General features: G+C 41.8%; 2 protein-coding genes across 5 annotated transcripts in view; both read right to left on the minus strand.

Annotated features, from left to right (window-relative positions):
* The window catches only part of SLC7A14 (solute carrier family 7 member 14), a 90,976-nt gene extending 79,753 nt beyond the window's left edge, over positions 1–11,223 (minus strand). Inside the window, exons 1-2 of one of the 4 annotated variants that reach the window (XM_073626195.1) lie at positions 11,085–11,182; positions 5,713–5,875 (exon numbers count right to left, since the gene is read on the minus strand). The gene's annotated coding sequence lies outside the window, so the exon portion shown is untranslated. Of the gene's footprint in view, positions 1–2,568; positions 2,713–5,712; positions 5,876–11,084 lie in introns of those variants that run through there. The other 3 variants (XM_073626193.1, XM_073626194.1, XM_073626196.1) reach the window with 3 other exon arrangements.
* Positions 1–25,880, minus strand: part of RPL22L1 (ribosomal protein L22 like 1) — a 541,480-nt gene that overhangs the window by 150,129 nt on the left and 365,471 nt on the right. The gene's annotated exons all lie outside the window — the stretch shown is intronic.

Below are 25,880 nucleotides of genomic sequence, written 5' to 3' on the forward strand. Positions count from 1 at the left end.
TATAAAAATATATAATAGAAAATTATCATATCTCGTAAGGGTGGTTAGCATAGCTAATGAGTGGGGAAGAAAGTGACCATATACCAAGAGAAAGGTAGTCCATGAAAGGAAACACACGGAAGTGTGAGGTGAAAAAGTTAGTTGTAACACAAGGATAAATAATGAAGAAAAAGTGCCCACAACAAAACCAGTGTAAAGATTGTACTAGCAAAAATTACCTAGAAAACAGTGTAAAATGTTACAGCAACTATGCGTTACTATGTGATTTTTACCCTCGAGAATTATGAATCAATTATATGGTACCATGACCTTTTATCATCATGTTAACCTTGTTCTCAGATGACTGGGTCTATCACTAATTTATCATGTTATTATTTGGATACAGTGATGCATATTATGTAACTATTATAATTATTATTATTTTATGATTTAGTAAATTTTATCCTGTGATTTACCAATCATGTCTATTATATTTTGTATGCTATGTACTATGATTTATTTCTTTTTTGTCTAATATGCTCGTTTGTATCCAATAAATGTTAAGTTATAAACGTATTAATTGATTCATCATATTCCAGTGGTGTGTTTCATATAAACTCCCAAATTCCCTCCTTTTCCCCTACTCCCTTTTTTTCATTCTTTGACCAACAGACAGGGCTTATTACAAGTTCATAATTTGTAAGAAAATCACAAAAACATTTGGTTATAATCATTTAGGTAAATGACAGGGGTTGGGAAGCATGCCTCATAATGCACTTGATATCCATTCACAAAACTGACACTTAGTGAAGCAGCTATTGTACTTATGTGAAAGCTAATAAAGGCCAATTCGACTTTGCATAGAATGTGGAATGTTACTTTCTATTCAGTAATAGAAACGCAGAATGGGTGGAAAGTGGGGTCCCCCAGGGTTCTGTGCTGGGACCAATCCTATTTAATTTGTTCATAAAAGACCTGGAGGATGGGGTAAACAATTCAATCTCTGTATTTGTGGACAATGTTAAGCTAAGCAGGGCAATAACTTCTCCACAGGATGTGGAAACCTTGCAAGTAGATCTGAAAAAACGAATGGGGCGGGCAACTACATGTCAAATGAGGTTTACTTTGGAAAAATGTGGGTGGCAAAAATGTGGATGCAATCTACTCACTGGGGGGAGAACCTATGGGGGAATCTAGGATGGAAAAGGACCTGGGGGTCCTAGTAGATGATAGGCTCAGCAATGGCATGCAATGCCAAGCTGCTGCTAACAAAGAAAACAGAATATTGGCATGCCTTAAAAAGGGGATTAACTCCAGAGATAAAGCGATAATTCTCCCACTCTACAAGACTCTGGTCCGGCCGCACCTAGAGTATGCTGTCCAGTTCTGGGCACCAGTCCTCAAGAAGGATGTACTGGAAATGGAGCGAGTACAAAGAAGGGCAACAAAACTAATAAAGGGACAGGAGGACATTAGTTATGAAGAAACGTTACAAGCACTGAACTTATTGTCTCTGGAGAAGAGACGCTTGAGAGGAGATATGATTTCAATTTACAAATACCACACTGGTGACCCCACAATAGGGATAAAACTTTTCTGCGAAAGGGAGTTTAATAAGACTTGTGGCCACTCATTTAAATTAGAAGAAAAGAGGTTTAACCTTAAATGACGTAGAGGGTTCTTTACTGTAAGAGCGGCAAGGCTGTGGAATTCCCTTCCACAGGCGGTGGTTTCAGCAGGGAGCATCGATAGTTTCAAAAAATTATTAGATAAGCACCAGAATGACCACAACAAACAGGGATATACAAGGTAATACTGACTTGATGGACTTGTGTCTTTTTTCAACCTCACTTACTATGTAACTATAATAGGGATATAATTTCTAAAGCAAAGAGAATAAAATACTGTTACTCTTTTTGACTGAGGCTACGATCACATGGGTGCATTGGTGCAGATAGTTTGCTGCGTTCTGAGGAGGCTAAATGTTGCCTCTGGACGCAATAACACTCTGTGCTATGGCCCCATACAAACTGGATGACTAGATGTGACCAGTTCCTATTCAGCCATAACACTGCAGAAACGCCAACCCTGGATGCACTTTGTCTGTGTCCATGGTTGGTCAGAGACCTTGTAACCACTGAGATGAGCAGTTACATGCGAACAGTGGTGGCGCTGACCATTGATTTGGACAGAGTACAAATCTGTCAGCTGCTGCTAGTAGTGTTTAGTACCGCGTGCAAGAATCTGATTCTCGCCAGAGGTCACCCTATATGACAGTGTGAATGTAGCCTAAGAGAGTTTGTTTTTTTTTTAAATCAAGAATCCACAGCTTTTGACTGGCACACATTACGATGAGTATCTGTGTATAGCCATTGCCATCTCTTTCATTTCTTTGGCTATCATAACAAAGTGTCATCGTTCTTTACAAGTATCCTCATTTTTACTGATATACAGCATCTTTGCATGTTACATTTTTGCTCACAAATTATGCCGGTTTAGACACAATATGTGGGGTTAAGCTATTGTGAAAGCACATATTATGAAGACTATTTTCTTTATGGTTTAATATATCAAAAATATTCCACGTACCACCAAATTAGAAGATTCTATTCTGTGCCTGCCTTGTAGGAACTTTGTGGCTATTTTAGTCTGGAGCCAATTAAGCTACAAGGTTCAGAACACTGGAATACCCAGAGGAATCCTTAATAAACACTGGATGAACACTTCATCATTCCCATAACACTCTTTGGAAGAATCAGTAGAAAGGCATCAGAGCTGCAAGACAGAAATGCTAATTCTTGATACTGTGCCATGTAGATATGTACTTGTTATACAAATGATTGCAGTTCCATTCAGATCTGAGCAATTTGTAGTTTGAAGCTCAAAACTCCAAAACACTCAGCAAAAAAAATCTTGTTTTTAAATGATGGCCATTCACATATGAACGCTCATGTGCCTGTAGTTCGAAGAATAATGCTCCAAAAGGTCCATGAGCTATTTTTGAAGCAGAAATGGGTGTTGTTGGCACCAAGGTGTTAATAGGAACTCCTGAAAATGTGCAAAAACATGGGGTTTTTTTGCACTTTTTGTGAGCATATTTACATAGTTACATACATAATTCAAGCATTTTGTGAATGTACGAACTGGTCTCCTCCCCCTACTGCTTTCCATTGGCTAAAATAAAAACCCCTAAAGCTTGAATACACTTGTAAATGCTTGAAATGCACTTGTAAAAAGAAAGACACCTGAAAATTGCTCAGCCTAGTTGTGAATATAGCCTGAAGCATATGTGTACTCATATCAACTTTTCCTAGTACATCATTGTGTGTGTATGTCACTACCCTTTTCAATAGCCCTGTATATTGTGATCACTAAGAAACACGTGTCATGCTCTGGAGCAGATCTATATTTGGTGAATGCAATACATGTCCTTAATATTTAGAAGCAGGAATATTATGTTGTGGCAATTGGCAGGGAAGGTCAATGCTCCTCCAGAAAAGTCCAGCTACTGTACAAGGTGAAAGTTCAATTCCGTTCTGTGATAGTCATGCTCTTATTTAGATACTGCAATCATCAAAGTTTCCTATCATGTTCCTACCAAAACGCTTAAGTTTCACTGTAAATATTAAAGGTCTTTTAGCTGTAAAAAAAAAAAAAAAAAAATTTGGTAATCCTACCTTTCTTGAAATTATCATAAATGCGTACATATACAATATATCAATACATTATACTTAAAGTGATATTAAAGTCTTGGTTTTTTTTTGTTTTTTTTTTAAATAACAAACCTGTTACATGATATAGATATATATATATATATATATATATATATATATATATATATATGTTATATAGTGGTTTTTGCACAGGGTAGCCCAGATCCTCCTCTTTTCGGGTCCCTTGCCGGCGCTCCTGGCCGTTCCTCCTGCTGAATGCCCCCACAGCAAGCAGCGTGCTATGGGAACACCGGAACTTAGCAGCTGCTCTGTGTGTCCCTTCAGACAGAGAGCTACGGCTCAGCCCCGCCCCCTCTCTCTCCTCATTGGCTCACTGACTCTGACTGACAGCAGCGGGAGCCAATGGCACCCACTGCTGTGTCTCAACCAAGGGTCTCGTGTAACCACGCTGGATCGAGATGGGGCTCAGGTAAGTATTATGGGGGCTGAGGGGGGCTGCTGCACACAGAAGGGTTTTAATCTTAATGCATAGAATACATTAAGATAAAAAAAATCAGCCTTTAGAACCACTTTAAGAAAATATTCCTTTTATTACCAGCAAATATTTTAATTAGAATGGAGCTCAAGTCAAAAATTTTTTTTAGATCCTTTCATTTTGGACAAAGTGGGAAGATTTGAATTATCTAGTTTTAATTGTTGTGTTTCCCTGGGTTCTGCCCAAAAAACAAAGCTCCACTGCTACACATGCAGTCCCACACTGAAATCTGACTTCTTCAGGGACCAAATGTTTCTTTTGGGTTTCTGCAGCCAGCCCAACGATGACATGCATATGCTGTGGCATCAGAGTGTGGCTGCAAAAACCAGAAAGAGACAGCCAGCCCTTTGATAGACTGCATGTGCAGTATAGTACCTTACAAATTCCTGGTATGCATGACGTGGGTATCCCAGGAGGCTGCGGACAACAAATATGTCATTCTCTCCTAGGCATGAAACCAGAAAATGTGGGGATGAATTCTATTATAAAGAAATTAAATATACATATATATGTGAGATGAAGGGGGTAGTAAGGAAATAAGAAAAAGTGGGTGGGGCAGTGAAGGTCCAATGTAAGTACCTTGGTTCACTGATCCAGAACAAGCATACTCCCCTTAAACTTGGAAGAAATTCTCAACACCTAATTTCCGTATTAGGACTGACTTAGTTGCCACAAAGTGCTTAAGCCATTGGATCAGCTAGACAGCCATACAACTAGGGGGGCATCAGCAGTTAGAGCAGAGTGGGTGGGTGGGGGTGGTGAAGGTCCGCTGTAAGTACCTTGGTTCACTGATCCAGAACAAGCATACTCCCCGTGAACTTGGAAGAAATTCTCAACTCCTAATTTCCGTATTAGGTCTGACTTAGTTGCCACAAAGTGCTTAAGCCATTGGATCAGCTAGCCAGTCAGACAACTAAGAGGGCTTAGCAACTGCAGGCATATATTTCTCTCAGCATGGGTGGGGGCAGTGAAGGTCCAATGTAAATACCTTGGTTCACTGATCCAGAACAAGCATACTACCAGTAAACTTGGAAAAAAATCAGAACTCCTAATTTCTGTATTAGGTCTGACTCAGGTGGCACAAAGTGCTTAAGCCATTGGATCAGCTAGACAGCCATACAACTAGGAGGGCTTAGCAGCTCAACTCCAGGATTTAGAAAAAAATCTACTCCAGCAGTGAGGCCCTACAGTACTACAAGGGTTGAATGCTTGTTTTGTCTAGGGCAGTGGTCTCCAAACTTCAGATGTGGCCCTTTGCTTGCCTTTGTTCGGCCCTTGGTGCACTACTCCTCCATCTGGCTCCAATGATGGGACACCATTCCTCTCACTGACAGCATTGACGGGACACTATTCCTCCCACTGATACCAAAAAGGGGCACTATTCTTTCCATAACAACCAATGCTGGGGCATTGCTTTCTTCCACTGACCACAGTCCAGCCCACCCAAAGCCTGAAGGACAATAAACTGGACCTTTGCTTGGAAAGTTTGGTCGAGTGCATACAGTAACAGGCAATATTACTTACCTAGCACACCTTCTCCAGACAGCTCTCCTCTCCCTGAAGCTCCACTTTCTTGGTGATTCCTTGGTGCCATTACTGTACATCTAGGAGGCAGGAGCGTGACCATGGTCTTAAGCTGCTTACAGAGATGGCTGGGAAATCTGGTCACACCGTAATAGGGACCTTGCTGCAACACATTAAAAGGTAGGTATTTCTCTATATTCTGGAACCCCTAGACATAATGGGGTGTATTTATCAAAACTGGATTAGACATAATCTCGTGCAGCTCTACATGGAAACCAATCAGCTTCTATCTTTAATTTTCAAATCTTAAAGGAGAAGTTTGGGATTTGTAAAAAAAAATAAACCTACATAATAAACATACATACTCACTCAGCTGAACTGAGTAATCAAATGACTGCTAATCACTCAGTTCTCAGCCTGCTCAGAGCAGAGAGCGGTGATTGTCAGTCACCTCTCTGCTCCTGCAGCACTCACTGGAGCACCGTGCATGGAAGGGGATGGGCACAGCTGGCTCTGAAATGAGTGCTGAGAGTTGAATCCAGCTGTCAGTCAGGTGTCAGGAGGATGTGCGCTCCTGCTCCATCATAGCTGCTAGTTCCAGCATCCTGGTTCTGGCTATGACATTCTCCTTGTCAGTCTGTCCACCTGCAAGGTAATTAATTGTGGCCAGACTCTGGGTGGAGACCAGATCTGATTTAAGTCAGCCAAACCTTCAGTCTTATGCTTGTGATATTGCATTTGTAACACATTTTCCAAGCTCCCTGTCTGCCCTGCTCTGGTAGATTGGATTTCCCCATGTTTGACCTCAGACCGGATAACGACTATTCTCGGAGCTCTGCCTGCTTTTTTCCTGGACTGTCTTTGAACCACCCTGCCTGTCTGCCACCCGCAAGCACTTGTTTGCTTTGCTCAGTCTGCGCCTGCCCTGGCGTGGTGGCCAGGCACTATAGAATTGTGTGTAAGTCCTGGGGCAACCGAGTAACGTTAGAACTGCTTGCCCTATGGGAAAGGGGGCAGCTATAGGTGAAGAAAACAGTAGCCAGCTATAGTGTCTGACCACCTGCGTTAGGGGTAAGCGTGACATCAGGCAGCAATATTGTTGGGATCCTTCCAAAGCCTGGAGCGGCTCTGCTATTGGCTAATTCTGGGTCACAAGAGAGCAAAAGGCTGATGTCCTAGACCACCCCATAGCACCCCCAATATACGGATCTCCCCCCACCTCCTAGCACCCCTAATACACAAAATTCCCCAACTCCCAGCACCCCCCTATACACAGATATCCCCCCACCTTCTAGTACCCCCAATACACAGATCCCCCCACCAGCTCCTAGCATCCCCCAATACTCAGAACTCCCCCCTACCTCCTAATACACAGAGCTCCCCCACCTCCTAGCACCCCCAATTACACAAGCTCCTCCCACCCCCTAGCACACCCAGTACACAGAGCTACCCCTCCTCCCACCTCCAGTACAGAGCTCCCACAACCCCTAGCCCCCCCCCCCAAGAACAGAGGTCCGTCCTCCCCCCCAGTGCAGAGCTACCCAACCCTGTAGCACCCCCAATACACACAGCTCCCCCACCTCCCAGCACCCCCTATACACAGATCTCCCCCACCTTCTAGCACCCCCAATACACAGATATCCCCCCAGCTCCTAGCACCCCCTAATACTCAGAGTGACTCTGCCACATCAGCTGATAGCAGGCAATATCCTGCTATCGGCTGATTCTGAATCACAAGAGAGCAAAGGCAAGTGCACTCCTGTGACCCACAATGGAATTATGGCCATATTTATTTTTTAAGTGGGAACTAAACCTGTTCCCCAGAACAGTTAGGCTCGGTTCACACAGGGGCGACTTGTCAGGCGACCTAGTCGCCTGACAAGTCGCCTCCCGTTCTGTGCTACGGAACCGTTCTAATAGGAGCGACGCAAGTCGCTCCGACTTAGAAAAAGGTTCCTGTACTACTTTGGGGGCGACTTGCATAGACTTCTATGCAGAAGTCGTTTTGCAAGTCGCCTCAGAAGTCGTTTGCAGGTCGCCTCGCTGAGGCGACCTGCAAGTCGTGCCGCCCCTGTGTGAACCGCCACTTACACTAAGGCATGCCATGATTGATAACTGCCACAGTTGCTTATACTCTCGGAACTGCATCAAATGGCTGATGTCATAACTGAACTTATGTGCAGCACCATGGCAACTGCTGATCAAACAGAGGCTAACATGGCAGCTTTTTAGGAGGGTTTAGTTCCATTAGTTCCACTTTAAAGTGTTACTAAACCCAGGAACCTGCATTCACTATATCTGGTCTCCAACAGTACAAAGAACGTGGAAATGCAATAGTTTTAGTAAAAAAAAACTGCTAAAAACCTTTTTTTCATCAGCAGTTAGAGCAGTCTTGTGTCTTCTATCAGTGTTTGGTTAAAGCTTGTAGGAGGAGTTTTCATTCTCCCCTGATTTCAGGACCCCTGGCCCTCTGTCTGGACAGTGCTGATTGGCCCTGTGCTGATCAAATGCACTCCCCCCCCCCCAAAAAAAAAAAAAACACAAAAAAACTCTCTAGCCATACATCCCAAACTGAGCATTCACAGCTTGTGCTCTAGCCTCAGTACTATCAGGGGATATATTAGGGGACTCTGGAAGAAGGGGAGGATCAGAGAAGACGAAGCCTTTTTACACAATGCAGACGATTAACCTCTTAGGTTCCACAGTGAGTATATCAAGCATGCTTTACTGCATATACAGACTGATTTTATTGTTGTGGGTTTAGTAACACTTTAATGGAACAAGCTAAAGATAGAAGCTGATTGGTTGCCATGCACAGCTGTTCCACATTCTGTCTGCTCCAGTTTTGATAAAATCTCCACAATGAGCAGGGGTAAGAAAACAGCAGGGGTAGATTTATTTTTCACATTTTTGGAGTTGGGCTTTAAACATAGTTATTGCATGCACTATGAAGTCCTATGTCCCTCGTGTTAGCCCATGCCAGTGTTTGCTATGCATTCGTGTTTTTAAAACATTTTCAATAATTATTGTCAGCAGTAAAAAAAATAAAAATAAATAAAAAGACTATTGAGCAGATTAACGGAAAACACAGGAAACCGTTTTGCTTTGCAGATGAAATCTCAATAATCTTGTAGATTTATCAGACAACTTTAAACAAGAAAAGATTAATATGCAGATATAAAGAGCAGTAAAAACTCGCCTTCCTTGTGTGCGGAGAAGAATTCATGCAGAAGCCATAGCAGTAGAGGAGCAATAGAGGAGCCTGCCCAGCTGCGGGAAGTGCGGGAGGTTCAGCACCTCGGACAGCTCAGTGAACGCCCATAGACAAGCAATGGAGAGCTCTGGCTGTATAGGGATTTATTGAGAGCTCTACTTGTATAGGGATCTATGGAGAGCTCTGCTGTATAGGGATCTATTGAGAACTCTGGGTGTATAGGAGTCAATGGAGAGATCTCGTTGTATAGGGATCTATGGAGAGCTCTGGCTGTATAAGACTCAATTGAGAGCTCTGGTTGTATAGGGATCTATGGAGAGCTCTGGCTGTATAAGACTCAATGGAGAGCTCTGGTTGTATAGGGATCTATGGAGAGCTCTGGCTGTATAAGACTCAATGGAGAGCTCTGGTTGTATAGGGATCTATGGAGAGCTCTGGCTGTATAAGACTCAATTGAGAGCTCTGGCTGTCTAGGGATCTACGTAGAGCTCTGGTTGTATAGGGATCAATGGAGAGCTCTGCTTGTATAGGGATCTAGGGAGAGCTCTGGTTGTATAGGGATCTATGGAGAGCTCTGGTTGTATAGGGATCTATGGAGAGCTCTGGTTGTATAGGGATCTATGGAGAGCTCTGGTTGTATAGGGATCTATGGAGAGCTCTGGTTGTATAGGGATCTATGGAGAGCTCTGGTTGTATAGGGATCTATGGAGAGCTCTGGTTGTATAGGGATCTATGGAGAGCTCTGGTTGTATAGGGATCTATGGAGAGCTCTGGTTGTATAGGGATCTATGGAGAGCTCTGGTTGTATAGGGATCTATGGAGAGCTCTGGTTGAATAGGGATCTATGGAGAGCTCTGGTTGAATAGGGATCTATGGAGAGCTCTGGTTGAATAGGGATCTATGGAGAGCTCTGGTTGAATAGGGATCTATGGAGAGCTCTGGTTGAATAGGGATCTATGGAGAGCTCTGGTTGTATAGGGATCTATGGAGAGCTCTGGTTGTATAGGGATCTATGGAGAGCTCTGGTTGTATAGGGATCTATGGAGAGCTCTGGTTGTATAGGGATCTATAGAGGGCTCTGGCTGTATAGGGATCTATGGAGAACTCTGACTGTATAGGACTCAATAGAGAGCTGTGCAGGAGAACGACTCGCTGGAACTAATACATGTTCTCATGGCAGACAACACTATGCCATGTCAATTACATAAACCTAATAACTACCTCTGAGCCACTACTGACAGTATTTTTCACTAAATAATGACATTTGATGGAAAGCAGCATTTTACCCAGCTGCCAGTCATTATTAACTATATCTTGTATGATCAAACAGCTAGAGACAATGCTGAGCTTCACCTGTTACACACAGATGACCATACACACTACTACTACAACAACATCCCCTACTAAATACATTGGCTTCATACAACTTTTTAATCAGCCTTCTGATCTCGTGTGATAATGCTGACCATCACCCTAGCTTTAATGGAAAAATAAAAAGACAAGTCATTGCTGGGAGCAGTACCATAGGAGCAATCTTGCAGTATGATACAATGTATCTGTATGTATTTTATTGCAATCTACAAGGGATCTATAGGGCAGTTAAAGGGGCCCTGCATGCAACCTAATCAGCCTGCTTTTTCTACCTTCCGTGTAACAGACCCGATGGAGAAATAATTCACATTAGACATCTAGGATCTTACATTGGCAGCCCTATCTCATCAATGCAGATGCACTAGGAAAAGCGATCCCCATAGTGTAGCTTACTATGAGTGACCGGGTGACCCCAGGTACATTACACTTTCATCTTATGTGTTCCCAGGGACAGGCAGAATGTGGTGGGGGCTGGGGATGCTCTGGGACCTACAGAAGTCCCCTTCCTCTGGGACACAGTGCTATTTAAGTAGAAGCTGCCTAAGCAAACGCCCATCTCCAACCTATTATTATAAGGACACCATTGACTACACATATGATCGCTGCATACAATGCAGGCATCACTGCAAGGGATAAGGCAGATGGCATTAAGATGACAAGCTGCAGATCAGTGGACAATGCAACTAAATGGGTTAAAGCCCAAGCTGGTGTGACAGATAGAGAAGTGGAGGGGGAGGCAGAGGACGGCATTAGGAAGGCTACTGAATGATTCCCCCCATACACTTACCGAGTCCTGGAAATCAGCAGGCAGAGCAGGCAGTGCTGAGCTCCATATCTCCTGTCTGTGTCGCTGCCAGGGAGGGGGCGGAGGCAGGATGTGCACGCACAGGTCCTGAATCATTCAGACTAAACCTGGGTCACGTGGCCTCAGACACATCCATTATTCATCACATTACCCTGGAGAAGGGACTTAACTTGTGATAGACTGGGAAGAAACGTGGCTGGCTGCTGCTTGGGGGATGAAAGGGTTAAAATAGAAAGTATATCTGACAAGGCAAACCTTTATATATCATGCAGAAATAAACCTCCGAGCAGCAGGAGGGTGAGAACTCTATCCGGCTTAGTAATGGAAAGTTCTATTAATATAGTCATGTTTTAGGGGAAAAAAAAAATAAAATATATATATATATATATATATATATATATATATATATATATATATTTTTTTTTTTTTAAGCAGAACTCCAGTCATCTTTTCCATCTATTAAATCTTCTGTCCTTGTTGTTTTAACTTTGGATAGTAAAACATTTTTTTTTCTGCCAGTAAATACCTTATACAGCCCACTTCCTGTTTCTTGTCCGGTAAAAAGCCTAGGCTTATGACATCATGCACAGCTCTGCCAGGAAGTATGGAGGGGATGTGTCATAAGAGGGCTAATAAGAGCTTCAGAGCTGGAGGTGTGCCTCTGTGTAAATCCAGGAAGTGAACAGGCAGCAGCTTTAGCTGCCCACAGTTAAAATGGTTGCAGCCAGGCTTAGTGGAGGAGGATTTCTGCAGCATATTTGGCAAGTACAGAATCGTATAATTGCATAATATGCAAAGTGGTTGGAGGAAAGCTTCACAACGGCAAAGATGTTTTTATTACAAATTATGTGAGCAGACTGCAGTTTCTCTTTAAGGAAAGGTTGTTGGCACTGTGTAAGCAGTGCCGGGGCAAGGTCAGTCGGTGCCCAGGGCAAAGATGGAAAACTGCATCCATCCCCCTCCCCATGAATGTAGTGCTCCCCCTCCTCCTCCTACAACCCCAGTACACAAAGCTCACAACCTTCATCCCACCCCTCAGTACAGAGCTTCCCCCCAAAACAGAGGTCCCCCCTCTTCCCCAGTGCAGAGCTACCCCACACCGTAACACCCCCAATATACATATCACCCCCCACCTGCTAGCACCCCAATACACAGAGCTCCCCCACCTCCCAGCATCCCCCAATACACAGATCTCCCCCTACCATCTAGCACCCCTCAATACACAGATCTCTCCCCCACCTCCTAGCACACCCAACACACGGAGTTCTCCCAGCACCCCCAATACAAAGATCTTAACCACCTTCTAGCTTCCCCCAGCTCCTACACCCCCCAATACACAGAGCCCCCCCACTCCTAGCACCTACTAATACACAGAGCTCCCCCACCTCCTAGCACCCCCCGTACAAAGAGCCCCCACCTCCTAGCACCCTGAATATACAGATCTCCCCCAACTCCTATCAGCCCAATACACAGAGTTCTCCCACCTCCCAGCACCCCTTAATACACAGAACTCCCCCACCTCTTAGCCCCTACTAATACACAGAGCTCCCCCCACCTCCTAGCACCCCACCCAATACACAGATCGACCCTCAACTCCTAGCACCCCCCATGTCTTATGCCATGGACTTGCTGTGAAAAGTTCTGCATTGAAAGCTGTGTTAATTTGCAGCCTTGCTGAATAAAATGCAGCACAAACCTGCTTAGACTGTTTTTGGGTGTCACTTTTGTTGCCAGCGGGTTTAGACATTAATGGCTGTGTGTTGAGTTGTTTTGAGGGGACAGCAAATTTACACTGTTATACAAGCTGTACACTCACTACTTTACATTGTAGCAAAGTGTCATTTCTTCAGTGTTGTCACATGAAAAGATATAATAAAATATTTACTTACTTAATAGTAATATTTACTTACTTAGATTTAGATAACATTAGATAATGTTATGTACAGGGTTGCTAACAAATTTAGTTTGTCAGGTAGTAATTGTCCTAATTGGTAAAAGATTCACTGATTCCTCTCTAAATCTGGAATTGCTGCACCTTTTCTCTTCTGTCATTAGGTGGCACTGTGGCTGGTGACATTAGATTGACAGGGGCTTAGCAAAGTCAGATCATGAATGGATGGGCATCTCAGCCAATTGGCAGGTGTTTGTTTAGTCCCTTGGCCTGCTGGGAGAGCCTGTTTACTTGGGTGGAGTCAGGTGATCGGGGTTCTGTGCCACCTGGATGGCTGTCTAGATGGACGTGTGTTATGTTGCCCTGGGTTGCTAGGCCGGAAGACAGAGGCCTTTCCTGGGGACACCTGGCTGCTAGGCTGCCTGAGGCCTATCCAGGGGCAGTGGAAGCAGCGGAGGGTTGGGACTGCAGGATTGGAGTCCAACTGAGTTGCAAAGGTTCAGCCAGACAGGGAACCAGTTGTGATCGGAGGTAAGGGGGAAGCAGTCGCCACTAAGGGACCATCTCCCTTATTATCAGAGACTACTATGAGTAAGCTCGAGCAAGTACCAGAGCAGTCTTCTCACCAGCTGGGGATGGTGAACAAGTGGGAAAGCTTTAGCAAGTGCCAAGCCAGAGACTCAGCGGTTTAGCGGGGGTGACGCTTGAGGAGTATACAGGGGGTTAGCTGTGAAAGAGCTCAGTAGATCCAGTGATGATTGGGATCTGGAGGTCTAGTGAAGGAGACTGGGAGCTCAGTGAGTGAAGACCTACAGTGGGATGCTGTGAGATAAGAGAAGAACTATTCTGTGTTATCAAGCGTTGCATACAATCACCTTTAGTGACTGTTACAAGATCAGTTGCCATAGGAGACAGCGGTCATACCTGTACAGATGTGGCATCTGGCTGGAGGCCTTTCCCTGTATAGCTGTCTACCTATAGTGTCTGCAAATTACCATTGCATCTACCTACGTGTATCCTGGCCCTAACTTGCTCTCCCACAGTTCTTGTTAGGTGACAATAAATCTCTTGTTCGCATTCATAAAGTCACTGGCACCCATCATTTCATCTTGCATTACACCCACCATGCCTGGTAACCCACTCTACAAGGAAGGATGTCAGCTCTCCTTGACTCTGGAGGTCACCATTAGGCCTCTGGAGGCCCGGGGCCCCACTACATACATAAACAGAGTGTGGCGTTCAATTACATGTTGACCCAAACACACACTGTTAGCAAAGAATAAAAGTCATGGCGAAGGCAATGTATTGTATAAATATGCATCTAGTGGTCTACAATTCTGAGAGGAAGAAGCAGAACCAGTCGGTTCATGTGCCAACAATATGAGCTCTTTACTGTGCTGCTTCTTATTTCACTGCCCAGTCACATGCTGGGGGCAGATGTAGAGGAAATGTGTCAAATGATATGGGGTATCAGAAGGACATCTAGTGGCATAACATACTTTGGGGAAATCTGTGGTTGGAAGTTGAGCATTGCAGGTTTTCCTGTTTTATTTTCTTATGCGCTATTCATATTTACCTTGTTATTTTTGGCTGGAGTTCTGCTGGAAGCAAACTCATGCTCCAACTTTTTCTCGATTGTTTGCCTTCAATGACAACTTCTCACCATATCACATATAGGGGCATCATGTACAAATCTGTATAAAACCTATCCCAGAACAATCTCAATAGAGACCTGACTGAAGGCTCTGTGCAGCGTTTCTACTTTTCACTTCTCTTCTGGATTCAGAGAGTGCCTTTGTGCCTAAAACAAAAGAAGGAGATTTGTAGCATTTATCAAAACTTTCATGTGGGAGGATGCTGAATGCCTGCATGATGTGCTTCTATGAAGCCCCTTTTGGTTTTATGTGTAGCTCATGTATGTGATTAGCAATTAAAGTTCCACCACCCTTTACAAAGGCTTTTCATATCACTGTACATCACAAAATAGAGCATGCTTCCTATCTTCCTCCCTCTCACACATTACAAAATCTTATTTTGTTATTATTATTTACTGAACATTTAATATTATCATATACTGCACATTACATCTGTAATGTAGTAAAAGAACTCCTTGAGTTATGAGCATAAAAGGACTGTTATAGGTTGGGGTGGTTGCCGTTTGTTTGTACCGTTGGTTATTTGGTGAAGGGGTGCACTGGACACCTTCACTGCCATTGTGCTATTTGCTGGGTGTCCAGTGCACCCCTGGAGGAGTGGTCTCCCTCAGGCATACCTGCCTTCAATCTATCCATATATTAATATATGTGCGCCTACTATGGAGGCTCTCAAAATTTATAGAATTAGGACGATAATACTGGGGTGCCTTGTTGCGGCCTCTGAAGCCTACACTTGTATTTGTATATTTCATTTGACATGAGTTGTCCTTCCATGTGTTTCTTGCTGTTAAGGTCAGTTATAGCTTGGGACAGTTGCCGTTTGTACTATGAGCATAAAAGGTACATGCAAGTCACAAATGTTTACCTTTCACCTGAAAGTACTGAGTTCTCCCCATTGGTGGCAGTCATTCAACCAAAATACAGCATTAGTCACATAATCTCAATAAAAGAGTCCTGGAGAAGCAATATTTACACAGTACCATCATCCATTTAGGAGGATTACAACTGGGGGAGTTAATGGTAGAGAAGGACTTGGGTGTTCTAGTAGAGCATAGACCTAATAATAGCATACAGTTTCAAAAGCTAGCAAAACAATTTATTGTACTAAAAGAGGAATAGACACCAAAGAGAGACCTAATTTTGCCCCTGTACAAAGCATTTGTAATACCTCATTTGGAATATGCTGTTCAGTTCTGGCACCTGTTCACACAAAAGAAAGTTCAGAAAAGGGCAACCAAACTAATAAGAGGCATGGAGTAGCTAAGCTATGATGAAAGATTAGTGATTAAGGGTGGGGGGGAGTATAATCATTATATAATTACATAAGTGGTCCATATAGTGAACTTGGTTTTAAAGCGGTTGTAAATGCTCATGGCTTTTCACCTTAATACATTCTATGCATTAAGATGAAAAACCTTTTGTGCTGCAGCACCCCCCCACACACCCCCTTTTTCTAACCTGAGAGCAATCATTGGGGACGTCCCAGCGATAGGGACGAGCACAGCAGCACCAGCCCCTGTCTCGGGTCGCCATTGGTTAGACTGATAGCAGCAGGAGCCATTGGCTCCCGCTGCTGTCAATCAAATCCAGTGACACAGGAGTCGGGGGGGGGCATGGCCGAGTCCTGCTGTCTGTGTAAATGGATGCAGCAGCAGGACTCGGGAGCACGCCCGCACGAGTGCCCCCATGGAAAGCGGCCCTCCGTGGGGGCACTTGAGAGGAGGAGGAGCACCACGGGTGGACCCCAGAAAAGGAGGATCGGGCCGCTTTGTGCAAAACCCTTGCACAGAGCAGGTAAGTATGACATGTTTGTTAATTAAAAAAAAAAACCTTTACAATCACTTTAAGTTATTCACTTTCAAGTAATTACAGAAGACAAGGGAGCAGTCTTTACTTCTGCAGGAAAAGAGATTTAACCTCCACATACAGACTTCTTCTTGGTATGAACTGTGAAAATGTGGAATAGACTCCCTCAAGAACTGGTTCTGGTCAGCTCAGTAGATTGCTTTAAAAAAAAAAAAAAAGAGCTGGATGCATTTGTAAATACACAAAATATAACTGGATATTAACATTTATAGGTAAAAGCACCAGAGGTTCTGGATCCAAGGAATATCCGATTGCTTTCAGGGATCCGGAAGGAATTTTTTAATTCCATCACTGGACCAAATTCGACCATTCTTTAAAGGGTTTGTTTTTTTCCTTTGAATTCCCTGTTTGCCTTTCCCTGGTTCAACTGTAGGTATATGATTTTGTATGAGGAGTTTTTATTCATTTCTAGTTTTTTATTCTGTTTAATCTATTGGTTGAACTAGATGGACTTGTGTCTTTTTTGAACCTGACTAACTACGGAAGAACCATTCAGCAGCTCTATCTGAACTGTAATTCAAGTGAATGGTGAAAAGAAGACGGCACTGTCCGACAGAGCAATTCAAGGATCTCAGGGGAAAGGTATTTGTGTCCTGCCTGAACCCTTTGTATACATTCTCCGGAAGATTACTAAAGGAGAATTACATTACAGTTTAGATATGCTTTCTACTCTTTATGCACAGGAGGTTACTGACAATCAGTGTCTTGAATGATCCTTATTTTACACGACATGATTTTCTACTCCCCTCTGCAGGTTGGATGACTTCCTATATTGTGTTTAAACAGCAGTAATATCAAGAACTATATTGCTCATTTCAGTGGAGAAGAGGGTCAAACATTAAATTCAGAGTTAGATTCAGACTACTTTATCCCAAAGGGAAATTATTAGGGAAATTTCAATGTGACTGAACACTAGTCTAGTGTTGTTATTCTTTGATACAAGACTGATTATCACACAATTTGGTTTTTAATATAACCATATTTGACTGGTATTTTAGCATATGCCCTTATGCAACATTGGTTCATACTGTAGATACAAAGGTAAATACTGCACAAAGGTAATACGGTTGAAAAAAAAGTTCAACTTTATCATGTTTGCCGTACTGAAGTTCAGCTATTACCGTAACCATATAGTGGACACTGACAAAATAAAAGACATTAATAAAAAGAGAAGATTTTGCAAACATGATAAAAAAAAAAAAAAAAGTTTTTTTTGTTTGTTTTTTTCATACATTTCCTCTATTCTGACTTATTTTTTTCTACTCTAAATATCTTACCACTATCAGACTTGTGTAGCAAACACCTGAAGCTGTGTGTTTGTATTGCCACATGCTTTGTAATACACCCCTGGACTCCTAAGGCTGGCCATACATGTTCAATTCTCTTGTACAATGTTCCTTTCGATTTACCAAAAACCATTTAATATCATGTCAAAACTAAACAACTTTCAATTGTATCCAATTAGGCAGGTCTTTGCATTGTATCCAATTAGGCAGGTCTTTGCACTACATAGTTTAAGGTAAATCTAATGGAAAATTGTGAAAGATTATTGAACATGTATGGCCAGCCTAAGCCTGGGGATCTCTAATATGCAAATCTGACTTCAGTTCCTAAAGTCACAAATGTCTCTGCTAAGTCACTTTTCTTCCATCTTTATGATGGACATTGGTCATTGCTTACTGTTTCTAGCTCTCACTGTAAGTTCAAGGGGCAGGTTTGAGTTGACTGAAGACAGTGGATTTTCCTTAATAGTTTCTTTAAAATATAAAAAGTTATCATGGGAGAAATGCTTGGGCTATCAGTCATTGCTGATCCTTCTTATGAAATTGCTAGCTCACTGTTAATTCTGCTGAAATTTAGTTCAGATTTCAAGTCTATATGAGGCACTGACTTAAAAGTTACCAGCAGCGCTAATCAGGAGTTCTGATTTCCCTAATGCCCCCCGTACACACGATCGGACATTGATCGGACATTCCGACAACAAAATCCATGGATCCACGGATGTTGGCTCAACCTTGTCTTGCATACACACGGTCACACAAAGTTGTCTGAATTTCCGAATGTCAAGAACGCGGTGATGTATAACACATACACCGAGGCAAGAAAAATGAAGTTCAATAGCCAGTGCGGCTCTTCTGCTTGATTCCGAGCATGCGTGGCACTTTGTAAGTCGGAATTGTGTACACACGATCAGAATTTGCCCAAACAGATTTTGTTGTCGGAAAATTTGAGAACCAGATCTCAAATTTTATGCGACGGAAATTCCGATGGAAACTGTCCGATGGAGCCTACACAGGGTTGGAATTTCCAACAACAAGCTCCGATCGCACATTTTACGTCGGAAAGTCCAACCGTGTGTACGCGGCATTAGATTTTACTTGTTGCATGATTGTTCTAGGTATGTGACCTGTAAAGCCAGTCAGCTAGAGTTTTTCCTTTACAGCAAACACACAACAAACTCATAAGGAAGCTACAGCAATTAGAATATGGAACATGCAAGTGACATCAAATTACTATCAGTGAAATGAATTTCAGTATGGGACTGGACATGCCATGCAGTTGCCATGCAATATACAATCAAAGATGTTTGGTGTTTTGATTTAAAGGTTATTACCACTAGCATGGAGGCAGCAGTCTGGATTACATAAAATGAAAGGTAGATGACATCATCATTCATATTGGTGTCAGCACCTGGCCATACAAAACAGCAAGGAACAGAGACATTATTGCTGCAAAGTCTCCTGCAGGGAAGGAGAGAGAAAAGGAGTATGGAAAAGTACACTATTCTCACAAACAAGAATATTGATAGACCAGCGGGAAATGATGGAAGAGAGCAAACATGCTGTTATACAGCACAGGTGGCCTCAAACTCATAAATGTTTGGAAATAACATCCTAATAGAGACAATGTATTTATGTATCATTTTTACCATTTGTCTTGGAATGAAAAATGTTAGGAAGCAAATAAAACATGGTGTATATTTATTTTATATCTTTATTATATATTATAACTTTAATGGTATTAAATACGGTATCTTCATTCCATTCTGCAACCAGCTATAATTTCCTAAAGTAGGTAAATTCAAAATGTTTCTTCTTTACAACCACAGCAGTGGTTCACAGTTTGTAGATAGATGTCCTAGAATTTCCATCCCTCTGCTACTGTAGTTGCCTACCCAGTGTTCCTAGATGTCTATATAGAGCTGGAATCAAGTTATGCACATTCCATGCAAGAAAGATCCTTTTTAAGGTGTTTACATGAGTGGTACATGCCTAAAAATGATACAAGAGCATTGTAATGTTTCCTTCTTATACTAGAACAGGGTAGAGCTGCACGATTCTGGAAAAAATAAGAATCACAATTTTTTTGCTTAGAATAAAGATCACAATTTTCTCACGATTCTGGAGGCGTAACATCATCTTTCACATTTTACAGTGCCTTGAAAAAGTATCCATACCCCTTAATATTTTCCACATTTTGTCATGTTACAACCAAAAATGTAAATGTAGTTTATTGGGATTTTATGTGATAGACCAACACACATAATGGCACATTAATGGCACATAATTGTGAAGTGGAAGTAAAATGATAATTGTTTTTCAAAATTATATTTACATTTATATTACATTTAAAATATGTAAAAAGTGTGGCGTGCATTTGTATTCAGCCCCCCTAAATTAATACTTTGTAGAACCATCTATCACTGTAATTACAGCTGCAAATCTTTTTGGGGATGTCCAGCTTTGCACATCTAGAGGGTGACATTTTTGCCCATTCTTCGTTGCAAAATAGCTCAAGCTCTGTCAGATTGGATGGAGAGCGTCTGTGAACAGCAATTTTCAAGTCTTGCCAAAGATTCTCAATTGGATTTATGTCTGGACTTTGACTGGGCCATTCTAACACATAAATATGCTTTGATCTAAACCATTCCATTGTAGCTCTGGCTGTATGTTTAGGGTAGTTGTCCTGCTGGAAGGTGAACCTCCGCCCTAGCCTCAAGGCTTTTGTAGACTCTAACAGGTTTTCTTCTAAGATTGTCCTGTATTTGGCTCCATCCATCTTCCCATCAACTCTGACCAGCTTCCCTGCCCCTGCTGAAGAAAAGCAATCCCACAACATGATGCTGCCACCACCATGTTTCACAGCGGGGATGGTGTGTTCAGGGTGATGTGCAGTGTTAGTTTTCCACCACGCATGTCGTTTTGCTTTTAGGCCTAAAAGTTCAATTTTGGTCTCATCTGACCAGAGCACCTTCTTCCACATGTTTGCCGTGTCCCCCACATGGCTTCTCGTAAACTGCAAATGGGACTTCCTATGGCTTTCTTTCAACAATGGCTTTCTTCTTGCCACGCTTCCATAAAGGCCAGATTTGTGGAGTGCACGACTAATAGTTGTCCTGTGGATAGCTTATAATGAAACCAATAAGCCACACAAAAAGAAAAAGAAGAAAAAAAGTCAAAAAGTCAATTGTGAAAGTGTCCAAACAAATTGATAAATATTATTAGAAATGGATGTTCATAGGGTGGAAAACCGGGGAGGTTTAATAATGGGGGACCCACTCAGTGCTCCTTAGTATCCATATGAAGCTTCATATAATATTTCTCAGACCGCCAATCTCACAGAACTCTCACCTCATATAGTGTAATAAAACGCATGTATGGATGGATATAGCTCTCCACTGCTTCCCTTTAGGTCGTTCTCCAACTCCAACATACACTGGTATTGGGGCCAGGAATAGCTTCTCCAGCTGTATTATCCACTAAAGCGTCCCAATGCACTCCGGTGCATCAGTACCAAAATAGTGGGGGGTAAAGAAGAACAAAGTGCCTGCAATAGTGTAGTAAGGTTTTTAAAAGATGGATACATTTTATTGTAAACATAAGGGTGGACTCTTACATGTAAATAACTAAAATCAGGGAAGAACAGTTAAAACCGGCCCTCTCAGCGCCTCCTTATGTCACTTCCGGTGCAAGTCTGATTCCAGCCACTCCCTACGCATTACGTCATGTCACGTGACTTCATCTGGAGAACCGGATTGGCCGTACAGGCATTGTTTATATACGATTAAACCGAAAGTGTTTCCGCGGCCATTTTTGTGTGGACCGTCCATTGTTTACATCACAGCCATTTTGTTGAGTGTCTATGCACACCGCATGGCGGCCATTTTCTTGTAGTATCGTGAATGTAAATATTACAAATAGTCATTGTAATACAATGGGCCTCTGTCATACAGACAAGTACGATGATAATTTGAAGAAATTGAACGCGGAGTATAATAAATAATGATGTAAATAGTAAATAAATATAAATACAATGTATATAAAGGGGCTAATTTGGAAAAAAGGGATGTAATAAATAAACATATAAATAAATCACTCCGAAGGTGTAGTATGGTCAAATAGATTAGGTATCAGGCTGCTTCAGTCGTGCAAGCAGAGAAAAAAACACTTATATATATATATATATATATATATATATATATATATATATATATATATATATAATATTAGTACATAGACAATGACAGCAATCGAATCAATAAAAAATATATTAAAAAAGGTAAAATATTTAAAGAATATTGCTATTGCAAAATATTATTAAATATTATGTATACAGTAAACCAAGACATCTATGACTTAAAATTGAATACTATACCCCATGTTTAAAAATTACTGAGAAAGCAGTTGAGGTCGAACTCTATGTTCATTCCTCCAGGGGCAAGTGTTTGCATAGTATGTATCCATTTAGACTCCTTTTGACTTATTGTCCTAACCTTGTGACTACCTCTCCATGCTTTATTATATTTTTCAATCCCCCAATTGTAATTGTGCAGGGTCTTTATAATGCATTAGAGCAAAGTTCCTCGATACGTTGTGCTTGGGGAAACCATTAATAATGTTTTGAACATGTTCTTTTATTCTTACTTTAAGGGCTCTTTTTGTTGTGCCTACATATTGTAAGTGACATCTGCATTGTAGTACATATACCACTCCTTCAGTGTGGCAGCCAATAAAATCTCTAATCGTAAAGGATTGGCCCGTGCTAGTGGCTACGAATTCAGGTCTTTGATTGTGGGTGCTCTTTTATAAATAATGTTGGGTCGATCTGGGAGAATCCTCTTTAAAACTTTAACATTTTTCAAAATGTGCCAGTGTTGTTGGATTAGTTTTGCTACTTCTTTATGTTGGACGCTGTAGTCCAGTATAAAACATGGTGCTTCTTGTTCGAATACTTTTTTTGGCTTGTTTCGTAGCATTTCTGTACTATCCATTTCATTCACATCGTGTATCTGTTTCTTTATCCAAGAGTCATCATATCCTTTTGTTACAAACCTTGCTCCAATTTGTTTGGCTTGGATTTTATAGTCTTCTTTTTTTGTGCAGTTTCTTTTTAGTCTTATTAATTGTCCCTTAGGAATGTTGTGTAGCCAAGGTTTGTAATGACAGCTATCGATCGATAGATGGCTGTTGGTGTCTACATTCTTATAGAATGTTTTGGTTACAACCTTATCCCCTTCTGATTTTATTTATTTACATGTAAGAGTCCACCCTTATGTTTACAATAAAATGTATTCCATCTTTTAAAAACCTTACTACGCTATGGGAGGCACTTTGTTCCCCCCCCCCCACACTATTGGTACTGATGCACCGGAGTGCATTGGGACGCTTTAGTGGATAATACAGCTGGAGAAGCTATTCCTGGCCCCAATACCAGTGTATGTTGGAGTTGGTGAACGACCTAAAGGGAAACAGTGGAGAGCTATATCTATCCATACATGCATTTTATTACACTATATGAGGTGAGTTCTGTGAGACTGGCGGTGGGAGAAATATTAGATGAAGCTTCATATGGATGCTGAGGTGCACTGAGTGGGTCCCCCATTATTAAACCTCCCCGGTTTTCCACCTATGAACATCCATTTCTCCCATATTTATCAATTTGTTTGGACACTTTCACCATTGACTTTTTGACTTTTTTTCTTCTTTTTTGTGTTTGGCTTATTGGTTTAATTATAAGCTGTCCATTTTGCAGCATTTATTTATGCTTTGGACACTTGTTGCCACTTTTGTGTATATGAATTACACATTGGTTGCTACCTTTTTTATGATTTTTTGATGCTCCTTGCTGGAGCCACCTACACATCCTTTGAGGCTTTCATTATTCCCATTGTTTGCACATTGCACTTTATTTATTTAATAATTTTTTATTTAATTTTAGGTCACTTTATATACAATATTTTTATTTTTGTGTACTGTGAACACTTAAAGGTTTTGCTGAAGATTTATTTATTCACTTTATTGGCTGTGTCAATATACATTCACCTATTACTCAAAGCAGCGCGAAGGACACTTCCACATCTGTCCTGTGGACAGATTATCCCACTTGAGCTGTGGATCTCTGCAGCTCCTCCACAGTTACCATGAGCCTCTTGGCTACTTCTCTGATGAATGCTTTCCTTGCCCGGACTGTCAGTTTAGGTGGATGGCCATGTCTTGGTAGGTTTGCAGTTGTGCCATACTCTTTCCATTTTACGGATGCTCTGTGAGATGTTCAAAGCTTAGGATTTTTTTTTATAACCTAACCCTGCTTTAAACGCTCCACAACTATCCCTGACCTGTCTGGTGTGTTCCTTGCCCTTCATAATGCTGTTTGTTCACAAAGGTTCTTTAACAAACCTCTGAGGGCTGCACAGAACAGCTATATTTATAGTGAAATTGAATTACACGCAGGTGGACTTTATTTACAAATTAGGTGACTTCTGAAGGCAATTGGTTCCACTAGATTTTAGTTAGAGTTATCAGAGTAAAGGGGGTTGAATACAACTGCACACCACACAGATTTATTTGTAACAAATGTTGAAAACAATTTATCATTTTCCTTCCACTTCATAATTATGTGCCACTTTGTGTTAGTATATCACATAAAATCCCAATAAAATATATTTATGTTTTTGGTTGTAACATGACAAAATGTGGAAAAGTTCAAGGGGTATGAATACTAAGGTACTGTACAAAAAATTGGGCTAATTTTCTAGCAAAAAAAAAATGATTTTAACTTGTAAGCAACAAGTGTCAGAAAAAGGTTTAGTCTTTAACTGACTGAATTTACAGACTGAAGTTCATCCCTTTGATCTTAAAAGAACTAAATGTTACTTTGTATCTCCTCTCTATCTCTCAGCGCTGAGGAATGTTGATAAACATTTTACGGCTTTTTTTTTTTTTTGACAGCTCGGCTCTGCACTGTTTACATAGAATCGCGGAAATGGCTGATTAGGATCTTGAGGAGGGGTTGAATCGAGATCGTGATTTTTTTAACAAATAATCAAGCAGCTCCAAAACAGGGTTCTCCAAACGTTCTAAACAATGGGCTGGTTTACTATCCCTACGTCTTAAGAGGGGCCGGACTGTGGCTTGTAGGATTAGAAAATGTCCTGTCCCATCAATGGTGTCAGTGGGAAGAATAGTCCCCCATCCTTGGTGTCAATGAGAGGAATAGTGCCCCATCCTTGGTGTCAGTGAGAGGAATAGTTCCCCATCCTTGGTGTCAGTAAAAGGAATAGTGCCCCATCATTGGTGTCACTGAGAGGAATAGTGCCCCGTTATTGGTGTCAGTGAGAGGAATAGTGAGCCATCTTTGGTGTCAGTGAGAGGAATAGTTCCCCCTTTCTTGGTGTCAGTGAGAGGAATAATGAGCCATCTTTGGTGTCAGTGGGAGGAACAGTGCCCCATTGTTAATGTCAGTGGGAGGAATAGTGCCCCAAGGGCCATATAAAGGCAAGCAAAGGGCTGCAGTTTGGAGACCACTGTACTAGAAGAACTAAACAACTGGTGCTTCTCTTTAACCACTTCATGCAAAACGACGTACCCGTACGTCAGTAGTTTGACGCTAAATACCGAGGTCATGGCAGCAGCTAGCTGCCATAACCCTGAAATTTTTGGGAATGCTGTGCGTTTCTCTTTAAGATAAAAGTGGTCTACGTGGTGAATTCGCTGCAAGATCACACCCCCCTCCTGTCGCGCTGTGGTCATCTCCGCCGCTTACCAGACCCGCCGGTAGCGGCGGACACGATTTCGTCCTCTCCCGTGGATGCCTGGCTGCTGACTGAGGGGAAGATGACCCCCGCTTGGCTCCATGGCACGGGAGGGCGAAAGCGACATCAAACGTCACTTCCGCCCATAGCTCTTAAAGTAGAAATTTTTTTTTTATTGCATTTTAGTGTAAATATGAGATCTGAAATCTTTTTGACCCCAGATCTCATATTTAGGAGGTCCTGTCATTTTTTTATATTCCTTGTAAAAGGAATAAAAGTGACCCCATTTTTTTTTTTTTTAAACAGTGTCAAAATAAAAAATTAAAAGTAAAATA

Source organism: Aquarana catesbeiana, linkage group LG04 (genome assembly GCF_042186555.1).
Source record: "Aquarana catesbeiana isolate 2022-GZ linkage group LG04, ASM4218655v1, whole genome shotgun sequence".
Taxonomy (NCBI): domain Eukaryota; kingdom Metazoa; phylum Chordata; class Amphibia; order Anura; family Ranidae; genus Aquarana; species Aquarana catesbeiana.